Raw genomic sequence first — 26,967 nt, 5'->3', positions numbered from 1 at the left:
GAGCACTCAGAGGAGAACCACTAGAATTGTCCCTACTCTTTTAGACGTAGCCCAGGCATCTCTGCCTTCTCATCTAGTGCTTTATGAGGCTTCGCTTCCGGAACCACTGGAAGTGAGGGGGTGCGAGCTTCGTCGAGTGTTCACTCAAGAGAGAGTGCAGAGATGCCTGTGGCATCTCTAAAAGGGTAGGGTCGATTCTAGAGGTGTTCCTCTGAGTGCACCGGGGGGTGGGTGGCAGAGTGCCGTGCTGCAGAAGGGAAGGGGGGCAGTGGTGGCCCAACCTGAAGTATGTGCATGCATGTGTGCATGCCTAGGGCCCCCAGCGGCAGGGGGGGCAGAGGTCATTGAGTCTGCCTGGGGCTCCATGTGGCAGAGTTTGGAGGGACATCTGGTGGCTCAAAGAGCACCTCCAACTGACTGGTGCTGGGGACATGGATGGGTAGTAGGCATGGATTGAGAAGCTGCTTGCAGAACTGTTTGTGGCAATCAGAGGCCTTGCACTGGCCCCCCTGTGTCCCCCAGTCTACCAATAGGGGTAGAGGGGGTCAACTGGGGCACAACCTGCTGGAGTCCACCTGACTCACATTGATGACCCCATGTTCCTTTTGTTCTCCCTGTGCCACGTTTCCAGGGGTTCCATTGCTTGACATTGGGCTTACTCCTGGGTGGATCTGCTTATGATAGGTCATGGTACATGGGATGGTAAGAGTGACCCTCCATTCTCTCTCTCTCTCTTGACTCCAGACCATTTGACTGAGGTTTTAAGGGGTTGGGTTGTGTGCTATATGCATGACCTACTGATCCATGGCTCCTCTGCCCCTATCTCCCCTGGAGCTAGAGGAGGAAGAGGAGGAGGAGGAGATAAGATCTATACCCCACCCTTCACTCAGTATCTCAGAGCAGCTTACAATCTGCTTCCCTTTCTCTCCCTGCAACAGACACCTGTGAGATAGGTGGGGCTGAGACAGCTCTGAGAAAATTGTGACTGACCCAAGATCACCCAGTTGGCTGCAAGCATTGAGGCATCAAACCTAGTTCGCCCAGATTACAGTCCATGCAATTAAACTCTACACCAAAATGGCTCTCCTTGTATTGCTGCCCTGTCGTTGGTTGGTTTCCCCCTCTGTGACCCAGCCACACTGTTGTACCCCTGAGGCATCTTGTGGGCACCATGACACAGTTGCTGGAGATGATAGAGCAGGTGCAGCCTGTACACCCAGTCCTTGGTCTCTGCAGATTCCCTTTAGGGAACTGTTAGAATATTTAAATGACTGAAAGGCAGGTAAAACAAGCCAGTATTTCAAATCGTGCAATGACTTTACCTCAGAGGAAAACGTCCACAGGACTGGGAATAGGAAAGCTGGAAACTAAATTTCTCCTGCATGCCATATATATGATGAGAAAGCAGTAGGGCAGTTTGCAAATGACCAGGTGTTTGTCAAATTTGGCTTTATTGATTGTTCTCTTGGGCACCTTTGTGTAATGAAGGCAGACTAATCTGTTTGTTTGTTTTGATTATTTATATTGGAAATTTGTTTAGATGTCAAGCTGAAGCATATTTCAATGGGAAAGGAAATAAAGAGCCATTTGTCATATCATGACAGAACAAAATGTCACAGGAGTCTCTCGGACTTCCATGCCAGGACAGCGGGAAAATAATTGCACAAGGTAATCGGCAAGGGATTCATAGCTTGAAGTAAAAATCCTAATACCTTCGAGGCCACCCCTCCCTCCCTCTTTGTTGTTTTGCAATCTCTGTCATTTGCCAAAAGTAAACTCTTGGCAATCTCATTCCTCACAATACTTCTTCATCTACATTTCTCCCCAGATTTCTAAATACAAATTAACTAGTCCCTGAGCTGATGTATTAGCAACCTTCTAATGTCCCATTCCCCCATCCCCAAATTTTGGATAAAGTTATCCATGCCACATTTTAAATACATTTTCTTCACTTGCTTCACGCACAATGAGAATTAATACATGCACAATGGCATTAATGAGAGAAATGTTGTTGGTTTGAAATGTAATAGAAGAAAAAAGGAAGGGAACAATAACAACAACAAAACAAGAACAAAAGAATTAAGGATATTTGGGGAGGGACGGTGGCTTAGTGGTAGAGCATCTGCTTGGGAAGCAGAAGGTCCCAGGTTCAATCCCTGGCATCTCCAAAAAAAGGGTCCAAGCAAATAGGTGCGAAAAACCTCAGCTTGAGACCCTGGAGAGCCGCTGCCAGTCTGAGAAGACAATACTGACTTTGATGGACCAAGGGTCTGATTCAGTATAAGGCAGCTTCATATGTTCATATATGTTCAAGGATAAAAAAAGGTTAATTGGATACAAAATAACGGGCCAAATATTAATTTCAATAAGTAAAAACATCAATATATAAATAATGCAAAATATGCAAAAAAATGTATTTATTCCAAATTGATTTAAAAGCAAGTATAGGCTTAAATGGTAAAGCTGCAGTGCTGCAGTCTTAAGCTCTGCTCATGACCTGAGTTTGATCCCGGCAGAAGCTGGGTTCAGGTAGCCAGCTCAAGGTTGACTCAGCCTTCCATCCTTCCGAGGTCGGTAAAATGAGTATCCAGCTTGCTGGGGGGGAAGTGTAGATGACTGGGGAAGGCAATGGCAAACCACCCCGTAAAAAGTCTGCCATGAAATCGTGAAAGCAATGTGGTCCCAAAGTCAGAAACGACTGGTGCTTGCACAGGGGACTACCTTTACCTTTTTTATAGGCCTAAATATAGCCTCAGCAAGAATACAATTCATACAATATTTCAAAATTAGGACTTTATGTGACCCTAAAACATGTGTTTCAGCCTATTGGCCTTCTTCAGTGGTCAAGCATAAACATACAGGCTCAATTATTGCCGTAATGAAATTATACAATATAGGGCCAAGTGAGAATTATGTTCTAATAGTTATCAATGACTCAAGCAAGGAAGTACTTGATAGGTCTCATATCTGCCTTATGTTCAAATCAGATACATGCAATCCAAGCAGTATTACAGTTATGTACCTTCCTACTGTGGTCCAAAATAATCAATTTGAAAAGCAATATGGAGCCAGTGTAACCTATTCTTTTGGCTCAAAGTAGGAAGATAATTCTAATCCCATTTGGATGAAACCCCAGCAAGGCACTTTCAAGGTAAGTGAGAAGCAAAGGTGGTTCCCCAGTATTTTCTGCAGAATCTTTTTTGGTGGTCTCCCATCCAAATATTGACCCTGCTTAGTTTCTGAAATCTGATGAAATCAAGCTATACTATATAATTCCACTTTACCTTTATCAAATGTGATCTGAAATAAAACCTTCTTACATGTCTTCCTGAGTTTCCTATGCACCCACTCTCATAAAACATTCCAAAGGACTGGATCTACTGCATGGAAAATCTGGAACCAAACCTTTGCCATACTGACAATGCAATTTGGAAATTAAATTTAGAAAATCTGGTTAATTGGGAGGAATCTGATGCAGGGCAAAGCAAACCTTCAGAATGATACAGAGCAGACTGAGGGAAATGCTGTCATCCCTAGCTGAGATTAAAAATAATTCTAATATGTGGAAGTGTTGCCTATAGTGACATTAACTTGGGCTGAAAGAAAGATTACAGCAAACAGGAAAATGCATTTCCTACTGTATCGTTATGTTATGTTTCATTCATCATTCCTTAGATAAAGCAGATAAATTGTGTTCAAGATCTGGGGAGGGCAGCCAAACCTTCATGGCTGGTGAACCATGTTTTTGGAAATTTGTAAATGGTCTGCTCTCTGTGTGAGCCTGCTGATGTCAGTCATTTTGGACTGAGTGTTTTATAGCTTACTTAGCCTAACATGGCTTCCCTGCCTCTTAAAATGTCACATGGATAAAAGAGTGTGCTGACAGCTCTGACAACTTTATCATTGCTGAGTAAAATCACATCCCTGGTACTCATATGTTCTGAACATCTATTTTGCTCTGTCTCTGGCCTTCGATGAATAAAAATTATTCATCCAGTTGGGAATTTTTTTTAAAAAAAAAGCATGAAAGACAAGGAAGATGACATGTTTTTATTAACCAAGAACAATTTGTTACTTCAGATTGCCTCAAGGTTGAGGACAGTATTACCTCATGTTATTCATCTTTACACAAACTCAGTGAAAGAGTTTTAGCATTTTACAAACAAGGACATTCAAGGTGAGAATTGTTTCTAAAAATCACAACATTCTTTTACCAGGGATTCTGGACAGGTTATGTGAAGGAATTCTACTGGGTTGGAACCTGCTAGTGTTGACACTCAATTCCCGCCGCCCCCCCCCCCCCAAAAAAAATCCCCTCCTTGCTGCCATACCCATACCACAAGGTTTTGATTCATATTAATCCTACAGCTCCAAGCATAGCTTTTATTTGATGGTCAAGTTAGCCCTTCCTCACTGTTGATCCACCCTGCCACCCTCCAAAAAATTACTTGAGGATCTAAGACATTGAGCTAAATCCATCCAGCTTTCCATTTGGTGAAAAGAGGAAGAAGGAATTCTCTTTGACCAGCAAATAAACTATGTCGGGGATTGTGTGACCTGCATGGAGAAAAGTCATGTGGAACAAGAGCTAAATAGTAAGAAGGAGAATTAGGTGAGATCGAGGTAAAAGACTGGCTGGATCTAACCTGTTGTATACTCACAACAACCCAGTGGACTGGGTCAGGCAGAGTGAATGTGACTTAACCATGATCACCCAATTGATTTTCCGACTAATAAGGATTTGTTACTGGGTCTCCGTGGGCCAATTCTATAATACTAGATACTAAGAATCATTCTGTATATAATGTAGAATAAAGTGATTAACTGAGGTAGAACTAGAAAAGGAAATACTTCTTTATTCGATGAATGAATAAAATGTGGAATTCACTGCTAGAGGATGTAATGATGGCCACAGGCATAGATAGATTATAAAAGGATTAGAAAGATTAATGGATAGGTCTACCAGGGGCTACTAGCCATGGCATCTAAAGGGAATCTCCATATTCAGAGATCATAAACCCCTAAATACCAGTAGTAGGAAGCTACATCAGGAGAAGACCTTGGCCTCTGTGACCTTCTGTTGGACCTCCAGAGGAACTGGTTGGCCACTGCATGAGACAGAATGCTGAACTAAATGGACCACTGATCTAATCTAGCAGGACTCTTTTGCTCTTATTTTTGGAATTCAAAAACATAAGCAGAGCCTGCTGAATCAGACAAATGGACCATCCAGTCCTTCATCCCATCTCACAGAATGGCCAACCAGTTACTGTGGAGGGCCAACAACAAAGCAAAGCAAAAAAAAAAACTTTTCCCCGAGATTGTGTCCTAGCAGTAGTATTCAGAGGCTTACTACCTCTGAACATGGACACTGTGCACCCCAGGCTAACAGCCCCAGGGCAAAAGCCCTGTGAGACCCTACTACCAGAGGCTGAAAATCTCTTGGAATTACAACTGGATTAACAGAGATCAGTTTCCCAAGAGAAAAACAACAGTTTTAGAAGATGGACTCTATGACGTTATATCCTGCTGAGGTCCGTCCCCAGGCTTATCCCCCTCCTCTCTCCACATCACCAGAAATTTCCAAACCCAGAGTGGTTGTTTGCCAGATCAACTTCCTTATCAAAGGAATCAAAGTACAAAACAGTAAAGCAAAAGGGACAGGATTATTGAAGAATAGATTTATACTGTGCAAATTGCAATAGATTGCAGTACAAAACAAAACAAAACAAAATGAGCAAGCATAATCAGAAAAAAAACTCCTCAGTCTAAGGACCTCACCAGAATACTGATGGGTATTATAAATTAAATACAGATGAGACACAAATTGCCTGGGAATAAGCCACATTGAATGGGGTGACACATCACTCTCTCTCAGAAAGTACTCAACTGAGAAAAAAACCCTTAAAATATTTCTACTCACTCAAAACAGAAAAGCAAGCTTATAGCAATATAAAGATGCTTAATGAAGAAGGAAAATTGGGGAGAAAGCAGTTACACTTTTGGGTGAGAAGAGAGATGTTAGTTGGGTCCTCCAGATCTTTGCTGAGCTTGTTCCTAAAGCAGGAGGCTTTATTTATTTTCAATTTGCACTTAAATATTATTGTATCAATAGAAAGTTATAAAAATATGTGTACCAGGGTCTCTGAAGACTTAGCTTTCATTAAAAAAAAATATTTCTAGCAACTTTGGTTGCAGAGATGTAAGAGGAAAACTATAGCTCCTCCATGAAAAGAGATATTTACATTTAAAAAAAATAAAAGTTGGAAATTCAGAGAAAATTATAAACATTAGCAGCTGGAACTTTGACCCTCCCCCTCCAGTTCCACCATCTTGGAGGCCATGGATGGCAAAACCTAGTTGACAATATCTGTGGGATCAGAGAATGGAGAAGGTTTTTGCCAGGGCTTTTTTGTAGCAGGAACTCCTTTGCAAATTGTGCCACGCACCCCCTGATGTAGCCAATCCTCCTGGAGCTTACAGCAGGCTCTGTAAGTAGAGCCCTGTAAGCTCTTGGAGGCTTGGCTACATCAGGGGTATGTGGCCTAATATGCAAAGGAGTTCCTGCTACAAAAAAAAAGCCCTGGTCCTTGCAGGTCCAGTTCTGTTGAAGCAAAGCAAACCTAGCCTTCAGTACGACAATACATATTTGGGTATCATATTTATGAGCCATTCTAAACTCTTTGGCAAAAGAGCAGCATGTAGATGTAATGACTAAAATCATATGTTCCCATGCTGCACTGTGACAATAGCCAATATTATTTTTCAACTGTAAGTGTTGTAGAGAAAAGAGACTGATTTAAGACAAAAGCAGGATTTACCTCATACACACACACATCCTTCTTTCACATCTGTGAAAGACTGAAAAGGCTTTTGGATTCCAAGGACATCGGCTGCAACCAATAGTGTGATTCTATTTTCAGGGCCCCCTTTGGAATTCAAATGCTGGTGCAATTTTCATTCTTGCAAAGCCTGATATATGGATTCTGAAATATCATCCCCTAGAAACACTACTTTCCCATAGCTAATAAATCTTAACAATGTGCTTAGGATCAGCTGTAATAATTACCGAAGAGTCTCTGAGCAAGCGGGAAGTGTACAAAATGTGTTATGCGTATCTAACAAGTGTTCTGTTGACTTGTATTTAGTAGAAATTGGAGATGGCCATACCAGAAGTTTATAATCCCACTGGTGTCCATTGTTTTACCTAAGGCAGCCATGACATCTCCCCTTTTGGTGATGATGACAGAAGAATTGGGATAATCACACTGTCGTACAGAAGCAATGTCAGAAGTGTGTCCTTAGTGAGTTATATGGGAAATGAAGAACCTCAAATATCCAAGCTCTCCCCTTCCCAGAAGGAACTATGGCTAACAAACCTAAAGATTCGCCATGCAAAAAGTAGGGGTTTTTTTAATATTATAAAAAGAAAATTTCAACTGTTCCTTTAGGAAAACTTCCTCTGCTCCTTCTACAAAGAGGTTTATTAGGATGAGGGGATTTTCCTTGTTATTGCTTCAGAATTTCATTTAATGTGCTGTGCCATCCCTCCTGAATTCCTTAAACAGCATCTCTAAGTTTAATTCCAAAACAGGAGTACATGCAGATCATCTCAATGTGTGTATTCACTTCAACATATTTATAGGCTCATATTTCCTAATTAGCCCAAACTAACTTATGAACAATGACAATGGGATGACAAAACATGATATAGCACCACAGATGGAATAACAAACAACAGATTAATCACCTGCAAAAAAGTATCCCACATAGGACATACACCCTTCAAAGAAAAGGCCATTGGAAAAGGATGGTGTTACGTGTCTGAAGAAAGGGCATTAGGGGAGTCACCTTTAGATCCTTGGAGCCCTTCCAGAGCATTTTGGAAATCAGCCAGAATGTCAAAGGTCATTCTCTGGTGCCCACTGCCTCCATCAAGGAAAGTGTCATTCCTCTGGTAAATGGATGAAACAGGTTGGGAGAGTCTTGAGTGTTGTTGGTGCAATGCATTATGGAACCCATGGCAATGAAGATGGCACCATCACTACCTCAATAGAGTTTCATCCCACTGAAGCAGGGTTCCTCCCCAGCAAGCTAGGCAGTCAGTAAACCAGTAAGAGAGACCATGGCTTAGTGACAGAGCAACTGATTTACCTGCGGAAGGCTCCAGGTTCAATTCCCTGCATCTCCAGTTCATGGGATTTGCCTTGAGATCCACTGCCAATCAGACTAGACAAGACTGGTCTTGATAGACCAAGAGTCTGATTCAGTATAAAGCCGCTAATGAATTCATGAGTTACAAAATGCCTTCACTCAGGCCTTTTTTTGTACAAAAGCCCAGCAGGAATCCATTTGCATACTAGGCCATGCCTCCTGACACAAGCTAGCCAAAACTGCATTCCTGCTCAAAAAAGCCCTGCCTTCACTGAATAAAGCAGCTTTATAGATATGGATGCAGATAATTTTGGGAAATGAGTCATAAGTATGGAGAAAATGTTCCCATTTAAGTCAATGGGCCACAGAGAAGCATGGTTTTATCCCTCCTACATCCTTGCAAGAAGTTCCCAAGAACCTTCATTTACTACAGTCCTCTTTTAAAGCATTCTAATTTCATGTACCCAATTTGCAACTTCAGATCTATCAGAATATTCAATTTCCTTTCACAGCTGCTCCTTTGTGATCTATTCTTCAGCATTACAGTTTTAACCCTAATACCATTTGATAACTTCAGCATTCTTCTCTGCACCATTCATTACTTTGCACCATTACTTTGCACCATTCATTACTTTGGGACAAGAAGTTATATTCTAAGTAGTTTGGAGCTGAAAAAAATAGGGACAGGGTATCTGAACAATAAGCAAAATGAAAGAACACAGAGATGAGAAATCTATTCCACAGGATAGCCATTGAAAGCCATGTGAGTCAATGCTTGTGCATGCAAGCATTTGCGCACACAATGCACAGATGAAGCATACATGTGCAAGTGATCTAGCTAATCAAAGCAGCATAGAATCAGCAAATAAACAAACAAACCTTGTCTCAACATATATTCCAGAAATCACAATAGTGCTTCTGAGGAAGCAAAATGCCCCACTATTACCACACTGTCAGTCTCTTCTGGCAGCTGTGCCAAGCTTTAATTATTGTGCATTTTTAGGTAGCTGTCATCACTTTGCTTACTGTATATGTAACACTTTTACATGTTTCTCTAATTTTGTGATCCAGTTTCATAGCATTGTTGTATATTTCTTATAGTTTTATTGTGATCATATCAGTACACAAATAAGGACATGAAACACTAGTATGAAAGTTAACCAATTTATTAGTGGTTTAGCTACATCCATGAATAGGTGTGAATTGTTTCTTACACATGTAGCAACATTTGGGGCAAACTCACCCTGACTCCAAACTTAGCCAGGGCTAGAGTTCCCAGATATTTGTTTGTTTGTTTCATTCAATTTATTGGTCACCCTTCCCTAAAAAAATAGGCCTCAGTGTGGCTTACAACATGATAGATAGATAGATAGATAGATAGATAGATAGATAGATAGATAGATAGATAGATAGATAGACAGACAGACAGACAGACAGACAGACAGACAGACAGACAGACAGACAGACAGACAGACAGACAGACAGACATCAACTGGTGGACAGATGGCAGACAAAATTTCCCAACCAACTCCTGGGTGGAGGGGTTATAAAAAGTAAGGAGGGAGATGGGGGAATATGAGACTGCCAGACTGTCACTGTCCTCAATCAAATGCCTAGTGGAACATCTCTGCCTACGGATAGGTAGCAGCTTATTCCACCTGGCGGGGGGCCAGGGCTGAAAAAGCCTTAGCTCTACTTGAGGACAGCTGGACCTCTCTTGGGCCAGAGATCACTGAAAGGTTCCTGTTGTTCAAGTGAAATGCTCTTTCAGGGACATACTGGGAGAGGTACATGCCTGGAACCCCCAGGGAACTTTGGGGGCAGAGCATGCATTAATGCCCCTTCTGGCTAAAACCAGGATGTGACATCAGCAATGGATTTTGCCAATCTCTAGAGATGTTTCCTCTTGCATTTCCTCTCACCGCTCATTCAAGCTGCTGTAGAGCTTGAGAGATCGCCCACTATAGTGGGAAAGCTGGCAATCCTATCCCAATGCCACCACAGGCTTCATTTATCCTCATCTACAAGTAAAACAGTGCCAAGATATGTTAAGTCTCATTTCCCTTTGCCCATGTGCGGTCTAGCAACTAAGCCTTGGATGATGTTAGTCATCAAAGGCATTCCCTCCCTAGCCCATCTGGCCACTTCAGCAAATGATGGACTAAACTGGAAGTAGCCCAACATCCTTAGGTGGCTCTGGGTACCTGTCAGTCATTCAGGTCATTTGGGGTGCAAAGAGAAAGCCTACTAAAGTTGAAAGTATTTAATGACCATATATTTTTAGAATCTTAGCAATACATCAGTAGGCCCTGCCCCGCCCCCAAAGGACCATGTGCCTTTGCACTTCCGGAGGCTTGATTGAAAGACTTCAACTTGGGATGGTGTGTCTGTGTTGCTGTGAAGAAGCTGGCGGCAACTCGTGAGTAGAGAGGCCAGTCCCCTGCATCAGATTTGCCAGAAACGGGGGGGGGGGGGGAGGAAAGGGAAACATCTTCATGATTCCCTAAGTGGAGATTGATTCTCATAGGGTATAATGGGGAATTGATCTGGAGGTTTCGGGGGCTCTGGAGGAGCTGTTTTTTGAGGTAGAGGCACCAAATTTTCAATATAGTATCTAGTGCCTCTCCCCAAAGTACCCCCCAAGTTTCAAAACGATTGGACCAGTGGGTCCAATTCTATGAGCCCCAAAAGAAGGTGCCCTTATCCTTCATTATTTCCTATGGAAGGAAGACATTTTAAAAGGTGTGCTGTCCCTTTAAATGTGATGGCCAGAACTCTCTTGGAGTTCAATTATGCTTGTCACACCCTTGTTCCTGGCTCTGCCCCCAATGTCTCCTGGCTCCACCCTCAAAGTCTCCTGGCTCCACCCTCAAAGTCCCCAGATATTTCTTGAATTGGACTTGGCAACCCTATACATCAGGCACTTCCTTTTCTTTTTTTTAATGGTAACTTGCATCAGCTAATAATATGCCGCCAACACTTTAAAAATATATAATCCTGAGAGAAGCCATCTGAAGCTGCCACAAAGTTCCTCACTTCATATCTTTTTGCATTTCTCATTAGCACCAATCCACTTCTGCTTTCTATACATCGGCTTGGCCTCCTATGAATTTCAATAGGATTTTCCCCTCTGTTGGTTTTTGCATTGCTACGTTCTTAGTTCTCGTACAGATATGATCATAAAGTAGTGTTCGTAACACAAGAAGCTCTTCTCTCACTGAGCATCTAGCGATCTGATTCAACTTAATGGTCCTAAAGCCAGAGAGAATTATTGTTAGGTTGGCAGCTTGCTGTCTTTGATAGGATTATGTACATAAGATAATGATGTATTTTTACTGGCTGGAATTTTTTTTTTAAAGATAATGATGTATTTCACTGGCTGAGACTTTTTAAAATAAATCATAATGGCTATTCTACAGGAATAGAAATGATAGAAATCTCAGAATATACGTGGCTGCACTGAAGAGACAATATGGACTTTGAATCAATTCAAACATGGGCCTTCTTCTATTTTGCTCACCCTAAAGACATTACTTTACATACTCTGTATCTAAAAGCTATGGTAAAGCAGATAGATTCTCCCACTCAATTCTTTTATAACTCCAGAATTTCTCTCTGTGTGGTTTTCCACTCCTCCTAATTCTGCTTTAACCAAGAGAGCTTCTACATAATTCCAGACCTGGATCATGAACCAATTTCAAAGCTTTTAGTTCCTTCAGTTTATCCACATCTTTCCTTCACTCCGCACTACCAATGTGCCTGAGTGCATTAATAAAACACTGCATGCACACACAGAGAATGTGAACATTTTCCCCAATCTTGAGCATTGCCACCAATCAAAAGGGCAGGTTAGGGTGTTTAAAAAAAAATTGCATTCCAGCAGCAAAATGCATCAGTGCTGGTGGGTGCCTGTTCTGAAACAAGCAGCCATTCACATTAGGAATACCAACACCATCAGCCAATCATAGCCCTCTTTATTTCACTCAGACTCCAGAGCAAATTGTTGCACGTCCCTGGGCACCATTTTCAAACACATTTTTTGTCTTTAGTCTTTCTCAGCAAGTTTGGATAAATCTGATGAAGGAGACATAGCACAGATGGTTTGGAGGTGTAGGGTTGTGTTAAAAGGCATGCTTGGCAAGGTGGTTCATTAGAACTTAAGAGAAGCCATGTTGGATCAGGCCAATGGCCCATCTGCCCAACACTCTGTCACACAGTGGCCAAAAAACCCAGGTGCCATCAGGTAGTCCACCAGTGGGGCTGGGACACTAGAAGCCCTCCCACTGTTGCCCCCTCTGAGCACCAATACAGAGCATCACTACCCCAGACAGAGAGTTCCATCTATACTCTGTGGCTAATAACCACTGATGGACCTCTGCTCTGGTTCAGTTCATTCTCATTGAAACCCCTGATATTCACAGAATGCTGGGGGCTGCAGCAGTTACTGCCAGGAGGACACTCATTCATTCTGCAGGCATATTTCTTAGAGCCAACTAGGAGAGAGGAGGCAAGGCAGAGCTGGGAGAGTGCCAAGTCCAGAGTAGGCAAGGCAATGAATTAATCCTGGCTCGCTGCTCGTAGTGGTGCTTGAGCTGATCCAGAAGAGGACCTCATTTATTTAGAAAACTTATGTCACTTCTGTAGAGATCTATTTGCAACAGCTCACAAAGGAACAAAATATAATAAAATCATTTTTAAAATCATGACAATTCTCAACAATAAGTCATAAAAACAACCAATGGACATAAAGTCAACATAAAAGCAACATTCAGCTGCCTGAATAGAATGTTATTTATTAAAAAGCAGTCAGACTACAAGACCATAAAAACACCTGGTGGCAAGGAGAATGGAACCCACTTAGAACCTTGAGTAAAAAAGAAATATTTGATTCAGGCACCTAAAGGGCATAATGTACGCTAGGTATGTGTGCTGTCAAATTGTAGACAATTTATGGTAACCCTGCAAAGTATATTCAATGCAAATAGGAAGTAATGGAGGTGGTTTGCCAATGCCTTCCTCTACAGATTCTTCCCTTTCCATCTAAGTACTAACCCTGCTTAGATTTGGAAATCTGGTGAGATCAAGCTATACCTTCCCTCCCAGTAAGGTATATTTGTGCTCTCCTGTCAGGAAATGAGTAGATAGCATTTGTTCAATTTCAGCCTTCAAGGTAAACTTGACTACAGCTGCAAAATATTCACTCAAGTCTACTTAATTAAATTTACCCCTCCAGAATATTGTTCAACCAGAGGACTCCTTTCTAAGGCACAAAACATGTTGTATGAGTTAAAGGACACTGCTAAGAACTACTACGTTGATACGTTTAGATACCTGAGAAATTATACTGAAGAGATTTTTCTCCAAAAACTGGAACCACAAATTGATGATGATGATGATGATGACGACGACGACGACAACGACAATGACGACAATGATGACAATGCACTCCAAGGAATTCTCCTACAGCAATCCAAAAGGGCTTAATTGCCTCTGACCACTATCGGGAAGTCCCACTATTGTTGTGGAGTGTATAAATTCCATCCCTCCAAAGGATGATGATTATCCTATGTTTCTACAGGACCCAAAATGGCTGCCAGATGGACCATGACAACAGCAGCCACAAAGGCTAGATTTATTAATTCAAATTACTGCATTTTGTTACACTTGATCTCCAATAGCGTGGAACATTATTTTGCAAATTGTTATTAATAGAGTTCACCCCGAGTTCTGAAAGGCTGGAGCTCTAAAGTAAAGTACTAATTGAAATTTGACTTGTAATTTCTCACAGAAGAACTGAACTGCTGAGTTCTGGCAATGGTCATGGGAGAGACTTGTTGTGAGATTCAGACAAAAACCATTTCAGAGATTCATCTACATTTGCAGAAGATCTCCTTGGTCCCAGCACCCCCAAATAAAGACACAAGACTACAGCATGGGTTTAACTAATTTCATTTCAATTGCCAGTTCCAGCCCCTGGGCTATATGTTTGTAATCCTTTCCCACTATTCTCAAGGCTTTTTTTAAAGCCAAGCAGTAAGTCATTTGCATATTAGGCCACACCCCCTGATGCCAAGTCAGCCGGAACTGTGTTCCTGTGTGTTCTGCTCAAAAAAAGTCCTGTCTATTCTCCACCCCCTCCTTTACCTACAGCTCCTTAATCAACAACCAAAAGAGGTCCGCATACTCTCCTTGCCAGGTTTTCATGTAAGTGGAAAGCAAGGGGTAGTCCCCCAATGACAGGGATTGCTCTTAGTTAGTGAAATGCTTCAGTGGTACTTGCTGCTGGCTCCACTTGGCCAACATCCCAGTGAGCAGCCCTATGATCACCATGTGAGGGTAATTTAACACCAGAGACAAAAGAGACAAAGGTGATAGACACCATGATGTTAAGGTCCTCCCACATACACACCGCACCCTGCTACCCATTCTGTCCCCGAAACTTCTTCTCCATTACCAGTAGTATCTTTTGTAGAAATTTCAGTGTCCTGGCCAGCCAGTCACTTCAGTGTAGAAGGTGCCACAAGGATACAATTTAAGGCAAGGGTTTGCTCAGGTAATCCTGTTGCTTCTAACCAGCAGTCATTTTGTAGAAAAATAGGTGGTGGAGCACATCCAGGGATTCTGATGCAGTTGCAATACTATTCAATTGACAAGGAGGTGGAACTCTCAGAAGGAGGAGGTGGAACTCTCAAAAAGGTTTCGGAGCTGCACTCCTGTGAGCTCCCACTGAATCTGAGGCCTGTTTTTAATACAGCTGGCATAGTAGTAACCCCTTTTGAAAACCCTGTAGTATAGCCTGCAACCCTGGCCAGTAAGGAGGAGGAAGGAGGGTTAGCAGATCTCCTAGCCAGGACTACACTAGCCAACTGGCCTTCTGGGTTGCCCATTCCAACCTTGTCACCAGTTCAGCCACATTAGGTTCCTCCACATCATCAGAAGATAGCTATATGGTAGGACTCTTGGAAAGAAGCTGTTTGGTCAACCCTCCACTTTCTTGCAGGACTTTCTTTGGTGCCTTGCTTTGATAAAACAGAAGAGATGTAATATCCACAAAGTTAACTGTTAAACTCTGGCCTTCTAGGCTGGCTGGAAATTCAATTAATTCTTATGTACCAATTCCAATGAACTGCACCAACGATGTCAAACTCTCAACCTGCCTGCAGTCCAATTTTATTCTACCCACACCCTCGGCTAGCTGTATAACCTAACCTCAATTAAACAAGCACCTGATAATTAACTATCCAAAACCTTTTACTAAACTATGTGTATTTATTTATTTAATACACATGAACTATGCACTCCTGACTAATCCAAACCATACTAATTAACTACACAAATTGCCCTCTTAACTGTGCAACAAAACCTTGCTCTCAAATTGCAAGGGGGGGGGAACCTTAATTAACCGTGCTAACTATGCAACTAAGCATAATTAAATAAATAATTCCTTTTAAAAAACCAATTAACTCTGTAGCCAAACACTCTCCCTATGCCCCCGCCCCCATAACAGGGAGTGTATGATAAACTATGACTACCCAAGCTCCCCTTTTACCCTTTTTTTGCCTCTAAATCACCAACTGGGCATAACTGCTACTCCATCTAGGCAAGAAATGCCTCCTGCACCTGCCCTAACCCAGCACAACAAATGAAATCTGTTTGGGCATGTGGTTACAAATGATACACTAACCACCTGAAACCACAAGCTCAGTATACCAAAGCTCAGGGCCGCCCCACCACTAGGCAAACTAGGCAATTGCCTACAGCTTCGGCCTTCTCAGGGTGCCCCCCACAGTAATATTATCAGTGCAGGGTTTTGTTCCCCCCAGAAATTAGCCTTGCCAAGGGTGCCAGACAGTCTAGGGCTGGCCCTGCCAAAGCTACAAAATGGCTGATGAGGGGTTGATTGAATGTGCCCAAAATGGCCACCACATTCTTGAGCTCCAAAATGCAGGAGGATGGATGATCATCCAAACGGGGAGGGGGGGCACTGTGAACATAAAGCCTGCACCCCTGAGAGACTAAGGAAGCAACTAAAACCATGTTCAAGCCCTGTTTGCTGCCATGTCCTCCAGCTCACAGGGATAACAGGAAGCCCAGTACAGCCCAAGCCCTCCGAATGGTACAGAGCTACTTGCTCCATCCCCAGGGCCATGCCTCCACTAAACAGGAAAAACTTGCTTCCCTGCAAGGGGATAAATTACCTTCCTTTTCCAAACAAATAGCCCCTAACAGAAAAAAGAAATTTGCTTCTCCTGCAAGTTCACAAGATAAAGAGAGAGAATAGAGAGAATTTTTCTCTCTCTCCAAAAATACTAGAAAGTTGGTGAAAGTAGATTGGCAATGAATTTGAGACAGACAGAAGGAACTACTTCTTTACACAACTAGTATGTAGAATTCTCTGAGGGGGGGGTGTAGTGATGGCCACAGACAGCTTTAAAGGGGAATGTGAGAGATTCGTGGAGGATAAGTCTATTAGTGGTTATAGCGGTAGTGACTGAGGAACTCAATATCTAGAGGCACTAAAGATCTGCACACTGGTGCTGAAGTAACATCAGGGGAAGGCCTCAGCCTCTATTCCCTCCTGCTGAACCTCCAAAGGAACTGGTTGGTCACTGTGTGACAGGGCTGTAGCCAGGATTTGAAAGGTTGGGGGGGCCAATAATTTTTTCAGAGGGCACAGCAGCTCCACCCCATAGCCTACCCTCCCACTCACTTCAAATAAAATTGCACTACATTATATGGGTGATGAGGAAAGGTAGGCAGCAGTTACTAGAGCACTGACTGAACTTGGCAGGCTCTGCAAAGGGAAACTGACAAGTATTTTTCCTTGGCTTTAAGGGATGGGGAAACACCCACCCCACCCCTTAAAGCCAAGGGAAAATGACGATTCCCCTCTCTTGCAATGGCTGAACTCGGCCTTCACTGCCGAGAGAAACAGACAAGTGTTTTTCCTTGGCTTTAAGGGGTGGGGGAAGTCCCCCCACCCTTTAAAGCCAAGGAAAAAAGGGAGATTCTCCTCTCCTGCACTGACTGAACTCGGCTGGTCCTGCAGAGGGCAACTGACAAGTATTTTTCCTTGGCTTTAGGGGGAGGGGGGAACCCCCCCTTAAAGCAAAGGAAAAACGGCAATTCCCCTCTCATTCTCCCCATACATAAGAGGTTGTCCATTCATACAGGTTGTCCTGTAGTGGCTAAACTCGGCCCGCGCTGTAGAGGGAAACTGACAAGTGTTTTTCCTGGGCTTTAAGGGGTGGGAGGTCCCCCCCCTCCTTAAAGCCAAGGAAAAAAGAGAGATTCCCCACTCCTGCACTGGCTGAACTCCTCCGGCGCTGCAGAGGGAAACTGACAAGTGTTTTTCCTTGGCTTTAAGGGGTGGGGGGAGTCCTAAAGGCAAGGAAAAAAGGGAGATTCCCCTCTCCTGCAGTGGCTGAACTCGGCCTGTGCTGCAGAGGGAAACTGACAAGTGTTTTTCCGTGGCTTTAAGTGGTGGGGGGAATCCCCTCCCACCTTAAAGCCAAGGGAAAAAGGGTGATTCCCCTCTCCTGCACTGGCTGAACTCAACCCAAGCTGCAGAGGGAAACTAAGTGTTTTTCCTTGGCTTTAAGGGGTGGTGGTAGTCTCCCCCCACCTTAAAGCCAAGGAAAAAAGTGTTTTTCCTTGGTTTTAAGGGGTGCCCCCCCCTTAAAGCCAAGGAAAAACGGAGATATCCCTCTCCTGCACTTGCTGAACTCTACCACACTGAAGAGGGAAACTGACAAGTGTAGGGGCCCAAAGTTAGGGGGGGTCTCATCCAGAAGTGGGGAGGGCTGTGCCCCCACAGGCCTCCTCATAGCTACAGGCCTGCTGTGTGAAATAGAATGCTGGACCAGATGGACCACTGATTCAGCAAGGTTCTTCTTATCAGTGGGTGAAAAAGCCCCCCCCCCACCTCTCTTACACTAGCAGCAGACCCATTCACATATAAATACATACAAAACACAGCAGATACATTCAAATTACTTGCTCACATACATAAATACCATCCAAACAACCCTCAACAACCAATAAATGCTCAGAACCAACACTCAGACCAAATTAAAGTAATCCTGTGTCCCTCCCAGTGGCAAAAAACCTGCCTGAATGCTTATAACGTTGCTCACTGGGTGTGATCACACAAGAGGTTTGATCCGGTCTATCCATGCCTCCCATCCAGATCTCATGTGCACAATCACATGTGCATATCTGCCACTTGTGTCCCATCCACACCTAACTCTTCTGCAGACCAGTTGGGACTGGATTAAATAATACCTGGAAGTTCCTGGTAACAAATCTCTACATTGTATGTAGGGAACATTTCCCAGCTGACTGAATGGTCAAGTGCACTATGCACCCACTCCCCATGTGCGTGAGCAGTTTGAATGCTCCTCATACACATGTGTGGCCAATGCCTCTCCCGACAGCAGGGCAGGGGCTGTGTGAATGCCCCCACACACATAAAAGAATACTGGCTTTTTCAAAACTGGGATACTGCCAAACCAGATTCCTTGTGTGATCACACCCATTATGTGTCCTCATTGGCTAAAGGGTTTTCAGAATATCTTCACCAAGCCACCAAAACACTCAGAAGTATTCCTGTAAGAGAGCATCATCTCAGTATCAGATCCCTCTTCAGAACCTAGAAGTCCACTCCTGATACATTTTTGTGTCACTGTTTTAATGTTGCTGTTACTTGCTGGTTTTGATTTGATGACCACTGATGTTTTATTGCTTTGAGACTGCAAACCACCTTGAATGCATTTATAGATATAGGTAGGATTAGGGCTGCCAAGCCCTAGGTGGAGGCTGGGGGATTCTCCACTCCCAGGTCCCATTGATCATCACAGCTTGGAGTGGTGGTGAGATAATTTTTTTAAAAAGACTCACGAACCTACTGGAAGTTCTTACTTACAGTTTGGAGTAGTGGTTAAGTGTGCGGACTCTTATCTGGGAGAACCAGGTTTGAATGAATGAATGAACTTTTTTATTACGGTCATAGACCAATATAAAAATTATAACACATCATGTAAAACCCCTCCTAAAATACATAAAATACATAAAATACAATAAAATACGTAAAACTTTTCCGAACCTATACAGGTCGGGGATAACTAAAATATAATTTAACCAATTTTAAAATCCAGAATCAGTTCAAATTAATATAAAATCCTTTAAATCCGAATATATAAAATCGTTTATAACCTAAAATTCAAACAGATCATACAAAACCTACCATTTCTTGTTTCTTAGTATGGAACTTCACCAGGTAATGGCAGAATTTAGCTATCTGTCTAGAGATAGATGGACTTGCATCCACCAAAAGTTTCTCCAAACACGCCCTGTCCGCATCTACTATTGGTTTGACTACAATTTATTTATTTATTTATTTAATTCGATTTATATCCCGCCCTACCCCACCGAGGCGGGCTCAGGGCGGCTTACAACATAAAACCAACAAAATCAATTTAAATATATTAAAAATACATTAGTAATTATAATTATACAATAAAATACTTAAAATACATATAAAAATACATAAAACACATAAAGCTCGTAGAGCTCACATCAATATATACTATGCTGCCATTCTTCAAATCAGTTCTTCAGTGTTCCAATATTAGATAGTCTGATGTTCGAGATTAGATGTTCAGGCATTCCGATAGCAATTTACTTGTATGCCAACCGGAAGAGGGCTGTTTTGCAGGCCCTGCGGAACTGTTCAAGGCTCCGCAGGGCCCTCACCTCCTCTGGGAGCTGATTCCACCAACAAGGAGCTACCACCGAGAAGGCCCTGTCTCTAGTCACTTTCAGACGGGCCTCCTTTGGCCCAGGGATTGTGAGAAGGTTTTGGGACCCCAATCTCAGCACTCGCTGGGGAACATGTGGTGAGAGACGGTCCCTAAGGTAGGCATGTCCCAGGCCATAAAGGGCTTTAAAGGTCATAACCAGCACCTTGTACCGAACGCGGTATGTTATCGGCAGCCAGTGCAGTCCCCGAAGCCCCGGCTGAATGTGCTCCCATCTAGGGAGCCCTAACAACAGCCGGGCAGCGGCATTCTGCACTAGCTGCAACTTCCGGGTTCGGCACAGGGGCAGCCCCATGTAGAGGGCATTGCAGTAATCCAGCCTCGAGGTGACCGTTGCATGGATCACTGTTGCCAGGTCGTCGTCCTCCAGGAAAGGGGCCAACTGCCTTGCCCGCCTAAGATGAAAAAATGCGGACTTGGCAGTGGCCGCTATCTGGGCCTCCATAATTAAAGTAGGCTCCAATAGCACCCCCAGGCTCCTAACCCTGTGCGCCGCTGACAGGGGCACACCATCGAGGGCCGGTAAGGGAATCTCCCTCCCCGGACCATGGCAACCAAGGCAAAGGACCTCTGTCTTCGACGGATTTAGTTTCAGCCCGCTCAGCCTAAGCCACCTAGATACGGCCTGCAATGCCAGGTCCAGGTTTTCAGGGACACAGGCAGGCCGGCCAGCCATAAGTAGATAGAGCTGGGTATCATCAGCATACTGGTGACAGCCCAGCCCATATCTCCGGGCAATCTGGGCAAGAGGGCGCATGTAGATGTTAAACAACATCGGGGAGAGAACTGCCCCCTGAGGGACCCCGCAATCCAGCGGGTACCTCCAGGACAGCTCACCCCCAATCGCCACTCTTTGTCCCTGACCCTTGAGGAAAGAGGTAAGCCATTGTAGAGCCAACCCCTGAATCCCCACGTCGGCGAGACGGCAAGTCAGCACCCGATGGTCGACCATATCGAACGCTGCCGATAGGTCTAAAAACATCAGTACCGCCATGCCGCCTCGGTCCAGATGCCGTTGGAGATCATCCACTAGGGCAACCAGCACTGTCTCCGTCCCATGACCCAGGCGAAAGCCCGACTGATGGGTATCAAGGGGGAACAAACCTGTCCCTATATGCTTGGTGGAATGAACATATGAATCATCGACTCCACCTCTCACATAGCACAAGAACAGCGTCGATCTTCATATGGAACTTTTCTATATTTCCCTTCCAGGTTTGATTCCCCACTCCTCCACTTGCAGCTGCTAGAATAGCCTTGGATCAGCCAGAGCTCTTGCAGAGGTTATCCTTGAAAGGGCAGTTTCTGGGAGAGCTCTCTCAGCCCACCTATCTCACAGGGTGTCTGCTGTGGGGGAGGAAGGTAAAGGAGATTGTAAGCCGCTCTGAGACTCTGATTCAGAGAGAAGGGCAGAGTATAGATCTATGGTCTTCTTCTTCTGTAAGTGACAAAGGGTAGCTCTAGGAATCACCACCAGAAACTCTATGGCAAAACCCTTTGTATCAACACTGTTTGTATCAATCCTGTTGGAAAATGCATTGAAAGTGGATTGAAAGTGCATTATTTAGTGTGTATGTTCTCAGCCATTGGGTGTTTTCACATATGGTAAATAGTGCAGTTTCAATCCACTTCAGTGACTGTTTGTAAGTGGATTTTGCCATTTCACACAATAAAATTCAGTTGAAAAGTGCATTGAGAGTGGATTGAAAGTGCATTATTCAGTGTGTTTGAAAGCACCCATTGTCAGTAGAACAGGAACACCCTACGGGATCACATGCTGCTATACCCTTCTTACTCCTCTCTCCTTTGTGCAGACTCCTCTCCCGTCTTTCTGGATCTAACTATGGTTAGCACTAATTTTCTGGAAATGTATTCTCATCTCTGCTATCCAAAACTGACAGGGCTGGACCCACAGCATTCCACATTCATGGGGAGGAGTAAGTTCAGGGCTGGGATGTCTATTGCTGTTTCAGTCAGGGTGGGGAGAGTCACATTAATATACCCAGTATAACAGCGGTGGACAACAAAAACCCTCCTGATAGCTGCCAGGCACTGCCTGGTAACCCTAAGCAGGAGACTAATGAATGAACAACAACAACAACAACAAAATTTAACAGAGTGATGCAGAACAGTCAAAAAAGTACAGAAATATTGTCACCAAAAATAATAACGAACCTGATCGACATCCCGATTCACACATGCTGATGCAGTAGAGTGGGCATTTCTGTGTGGGCATTTCTGTGGGATCTAGTCCACTTTTCCACATTGATATGTGGAACAAGCATATAACTGAATTTCCCAGCAGCACCAGCAACGTGCGTGCATCAAGGACCAGGCATAGAGAAGCAAGCTATTAGAGAGGGGGAAATGTCATGATAAAAATCTTCCATTTAGAACAGATATTTAACTGCCACTACATTTCTGGGGTTGCTGTGGCTAATTTCTTTGAGACATCCTGCTGATGAGACTAATCACCTTTAAGGCAAGCTTTCTGCTACTTTAAGCTGATTGCCAGCCATTTTATTATTCATCTTCAAACTGCATCAAAAGGAGAGATAAAATGTTGCTTGATGAAATTGATAGAGCTATTGAGCTTTGCAATTTGCTTTGCTAAACGCCTTTCCAATACCTGCATGCCACAATCTGCATACACAACAGCCTTTAAACGCTTTCCCATTGATCCAGCTGTCCTTGCAAGTTAAATAACTGTTGATGAGCCCAAGTAGCAATATTGAAGGAAGAAGCCAAAGGCTCACCTTGACCAAGGATTGCCCACCTCTTTCCCCTACCCCTGAAGTCAGCACTCCAATAGCTAAGCTATCATAATGGAAAGGGGTATGATTCAATGACAGAACATTGGCTTTGTGTGCAAAAGGTCCCAAGTTATTATGAAAGTCCCAGCACTTCCAGTTTAAAGGATCTCTTAGCAGGTGATGTTAAAGATCTTTGCCTGAGGCCTTAGAGAGCTGCTGCCAGTCAGAGTAGACAATAATGACCTTGATAGACTCAGTATAAGGCAGCTTCATGAATTACAGGGATGGTTTGCCCAGGGCCCAGATTCTGCAAGTTTTTGTTGTCCACTGCTGTTATACTGGGTATATTAATGTGACTCTCCCCACCCTGACTGAAACAGCAATAGACATCCCAGCCCTGAACTTACTCATCCCCATGAATGTGGAATGCTGTGGGTCCAGCCCTGTCAGCTTTGGACAACAGATATGAGAATACATTTCCAGAAAATATGAAATGCTAACCATAGTTAGATCCAGAAAGACGGGAAAGGAATCTGCACAAAGGAGAGAGGAGTAAGAAGGGTATAGCAGCATGTGATCCCGTAGGGTGTTCCTGTTCTACTGACAATGGGCTTTCAAACACACTGAATAATGCACTTTCAATCCACTCTCAATGCACTTTTCAAATGAATTTTACTGTGTGAAATGGCAAAATCCACTTACAAACAGTCACTGAAGTGGATTGAAACTGCACTATTTACCATATGTGAAAACACCCAATGGCTGAGAACACACACACTAAATAATGCACTTTCAATCTACTTTCAATGCATTTTCCAACAGGATTTTGCCAGTTCTCGCACTAAAATCCAGTTAGAAAGTTGATTGAAAGTGCATTATTTAGTATGTGTGACTGCAGCCAATGTTTAGCAGACTGGACGCTATTGATTCCTCTGTACTGAGCCTTGGAAATACCTTTCCCCAGGGATCACTTAGGAAACAGGATTACACAGCTCTCTGCTTGCTCCAGCTTTTCCATGGGCTCTGCCAATGAAGTTGATTAAGGAACAGGGGGACTCATCTGTATTAATGGGGCAGGGAGAAATCTAACTGTGGTGCCAAGCTCTGCCGCTTTCCAATATCGAACCATCCAATTCTTTTCAAGGTTTGCAAGTCTTCACATTTACTTAGCAGCCTCAGGAATCTATGAACTGAGACTGCAGGTTACAAATATCCCAAGTCATTAAACAAGTAACTTTGTAGGCTTTGCTCACCCATATTACAGGCAAGTGGGTTGTATCTTATATGGCTATAGAAGGTCTGTAGAAAAACAGTCATTTTACATCGGGAATCAAAGTCAGTGCCTGCCCTTTCGACAGGGCTTTTTTTTGTAGCAGGAACTCCTTTGCATATTAGGCCACACTTCCCTGATGTTGCCAATCCTCCAAGAGCTTACCGTAAGCCCTGTAAGAAGAGTCCTGTAAGCTCTTGGAGGATTGGCTACATCAGGGGTGTGTGGCCTATTATGAAAAGGAGTTCCTGCTACAAAAAAAACCCCTGCCTTTTGGTATCCAGAAAGCATAGTTTCTGCTAATTTCAGCCTAAAGACTGTTAACAACTTAGTTATATTAAAAAATGTGGCTACAAAATTGACTTGATTTAGGAATAGTTCCTAAATTTAGAACACACACATTCAGTGTCTGGGGTGAGAAAACAGTAGCCTCTTCAACCTTGTCTCTAAGATATAGGACCCATTTCCAGAGGATTTTATGCAATTTCTATAATTTAACATGTTATAACTCTCCATGACACCATTGCAAGAGCAGAACTTGCTAACACAAAACAGTACCCAAACATCACACTTGAGCTCTAATGCATTTTGAATCAATAAGATTGTCACCTTTAATGGCCTGGTAGCCTGGCACACAGCAATAGAGCTGGTGACCATTTTCTTCCTTTGCCACTCATGTCCATGACAGGAAAACAGGTACCTGCTCTGTGCAAAAATTTCAGATTAAAGGTGCATGAACAAAACCAATAAACCCAGGCAACAAATCTGTAAGAGAAACCCGAGAGATGTTGGGGTGGAAGTGTTAACAGCTCTGAAGGGAACATTGGTCTTTTTCTAGGACCTGTCATTGAGAAGATAATTTATAGGGATATGCATTGGATAATACCTCATCAAGAACTGTCCCAAACTCTTCTCTTAAGACAGTTAATATAACGAATCTGATTGCCATGCTTTCTCACTTAGAGTAAGTATCTGAAATACTGAGATTTGGAGCCCAATTGTTGGATTTCAGCAAGAATGATAGTGAGAGGAGAGAGCAGCAGCAGCAAAAGCTTTGTGTCTGCAAAGATACCAATCAACTATTGGGGGAAAGTGGGAGGATTTGTTCTAAGGACAATAGGAAGAGAAAAAGGATTTTGGGGGAAAAAGGATCATCTCTGCTTCCCCTCCCCCTGCGGAGCAGTCTTTCTAACAGTCTGCTGTCTTTTCCTAGTTGCCAATGGAGGCTCTGGAGCATTCCTCTGCATTGTTCTCGAAATGTTACAAAATATAAAAGAAGAACAATACAAAATATAAAAAAATTAAACTTAAAAAGGGCAAATTTCACACCTGCATAGCTCTACACCTTTAACAAGAAACGGTATAAAGACTTGCTACATAGGACCAAATTGTCACATTGGCCTTTGGACTGTTAACTGTTCAAAGCTTGCTTGTTTGATGCAGTCTTTTATCCAAGCATCAGTTACTGCTGCCAGGATTCTTTTGTAATTATTGAAAGAAGGTTTGGAAATCTTCTGGGGCTACTTTGAATATTGTATTAATAGATGTAGTATAGGGATGGGCATAAACTGGGAAAATGGTGGTTCATGTTGGTTCATGGTTTGTTTGCTTGAACCATGAACTTGTACAAATTTTTCCATTTCCTGAACTGGATTGTGGCTTGTTTGGCTCAGGAGTAGTAGAACAGCCCCCTTATAAGTTAGACATGTCAAACTAATAGGGAGTCTTCAGCAGGCTCTTCTAGACCCACACTCCACGTTTGGCAAAGATTGGATTTGGGATTCCCAAGTTATAGCCCCTCAAACCAAGTGCCCTCCAGGAAAGCTCAGCTCTAGCTTCAGATCTGGTCCCTGTAACTACAGCAGGGAATACCTTTCCATTTGGTAGAGGTGTCTAAAAACTGTTCCACTGTGTCAGGGGAAAAGGAGTCCCTCAAAGACTCCTTATATCAGTCATGCAACAAGAAAAAAATTATTCTGCTCTCACAACTGCTAACTCTTCTCTCTGCAAAGTGAAAGAAGCTGAGTCAGGGTATGGTATTATACTGGTATACAATTTGCTCCATAGAGCAGAATGAGAGCTCCATGGTTGGTTCCCAGAGCTGCCAATCAAGCTATGGACAACTGTTTTGGGTGCTTCTAGAGCTCTTCACATCCACCCTCAGCATTGTCTAGGAATTGATTGAATCATGCCAGGCTGTCTGGAGAATAAACCACAAAAACTTACCACCTGAACCTCCACAGAAAGAAGGCAGTTCGTTTGTGGGTTCAGGAATGACAATACCAAATGAACTTTTTTTTAACAAATCACAAACTGGCCTGCTCCATGCTCAAACTGTGGTTCATTTTTTGGTTCGTCCGCATCCCTAGTTTAGTAGTAATGGGTTTGAGGGCAGCAGAAAATGAGGAAGACCTAAAATGAGATGGATTGACTTAATATAGGAAGCTAAAAAAGATTTGCAGAGATTTTGAATGGTTGTGGAATTTAGCAGGGGCTTACAAGTCCATTTCTTCACAAGATGGATTCCTGATTCCTGAAACAGCAAACTGTCAGTTCAACATGCCAAATGTAAATTGGAACTTGAATAAATGAACAAATGTGCTACATGAAAGCAAATTTGATGACTGTACTATCTAGAATAGAATTTAGTTAAAGATGAATTGTATCTTAATCACAATGTAAAAAACAACCAATACTTTTGAAAAGTTTTCTTGCTACTCCTCAAAGCTGGGCACTTCAATTACTTTTCCATGCTAGCAGAAAGTATACATGAGAGCAAACCCATTGTTTTGGAGATAGGTTGAAGATCACAATAAATGTGCATGTAGCTCTCTGTTGACTGGCACAGAAAGAGACCACTAAAATATATTTTACATGAAATAACTAGGTACATGAATATATATTTTAAAAATCAACATCAACCATTGTCCTTGATTTTTTTTTCTTATCAAATCTTGCATTCCACTTGTGT

The sequence above is a fragment of the Heteronotia binoei genome, chromosome 14 (genome assembly GCF_032191835.1).
Source record: "Heteronotia binoei isolate CCM8104 ecotype False Entrance Well chromosome 14, APGP_CSIRO_Hbin_v1, whole genome shotgun sequence".
NCBI classification, from domain to species: Eukaryota; Metazoa; Chordata; class Lepidosauria; order Squamata; family Gekkonidae; genus Heteronotia; species Heteronotia binoei.
This window is presented reverse-complemented; position numbering follows the sequence as displayed.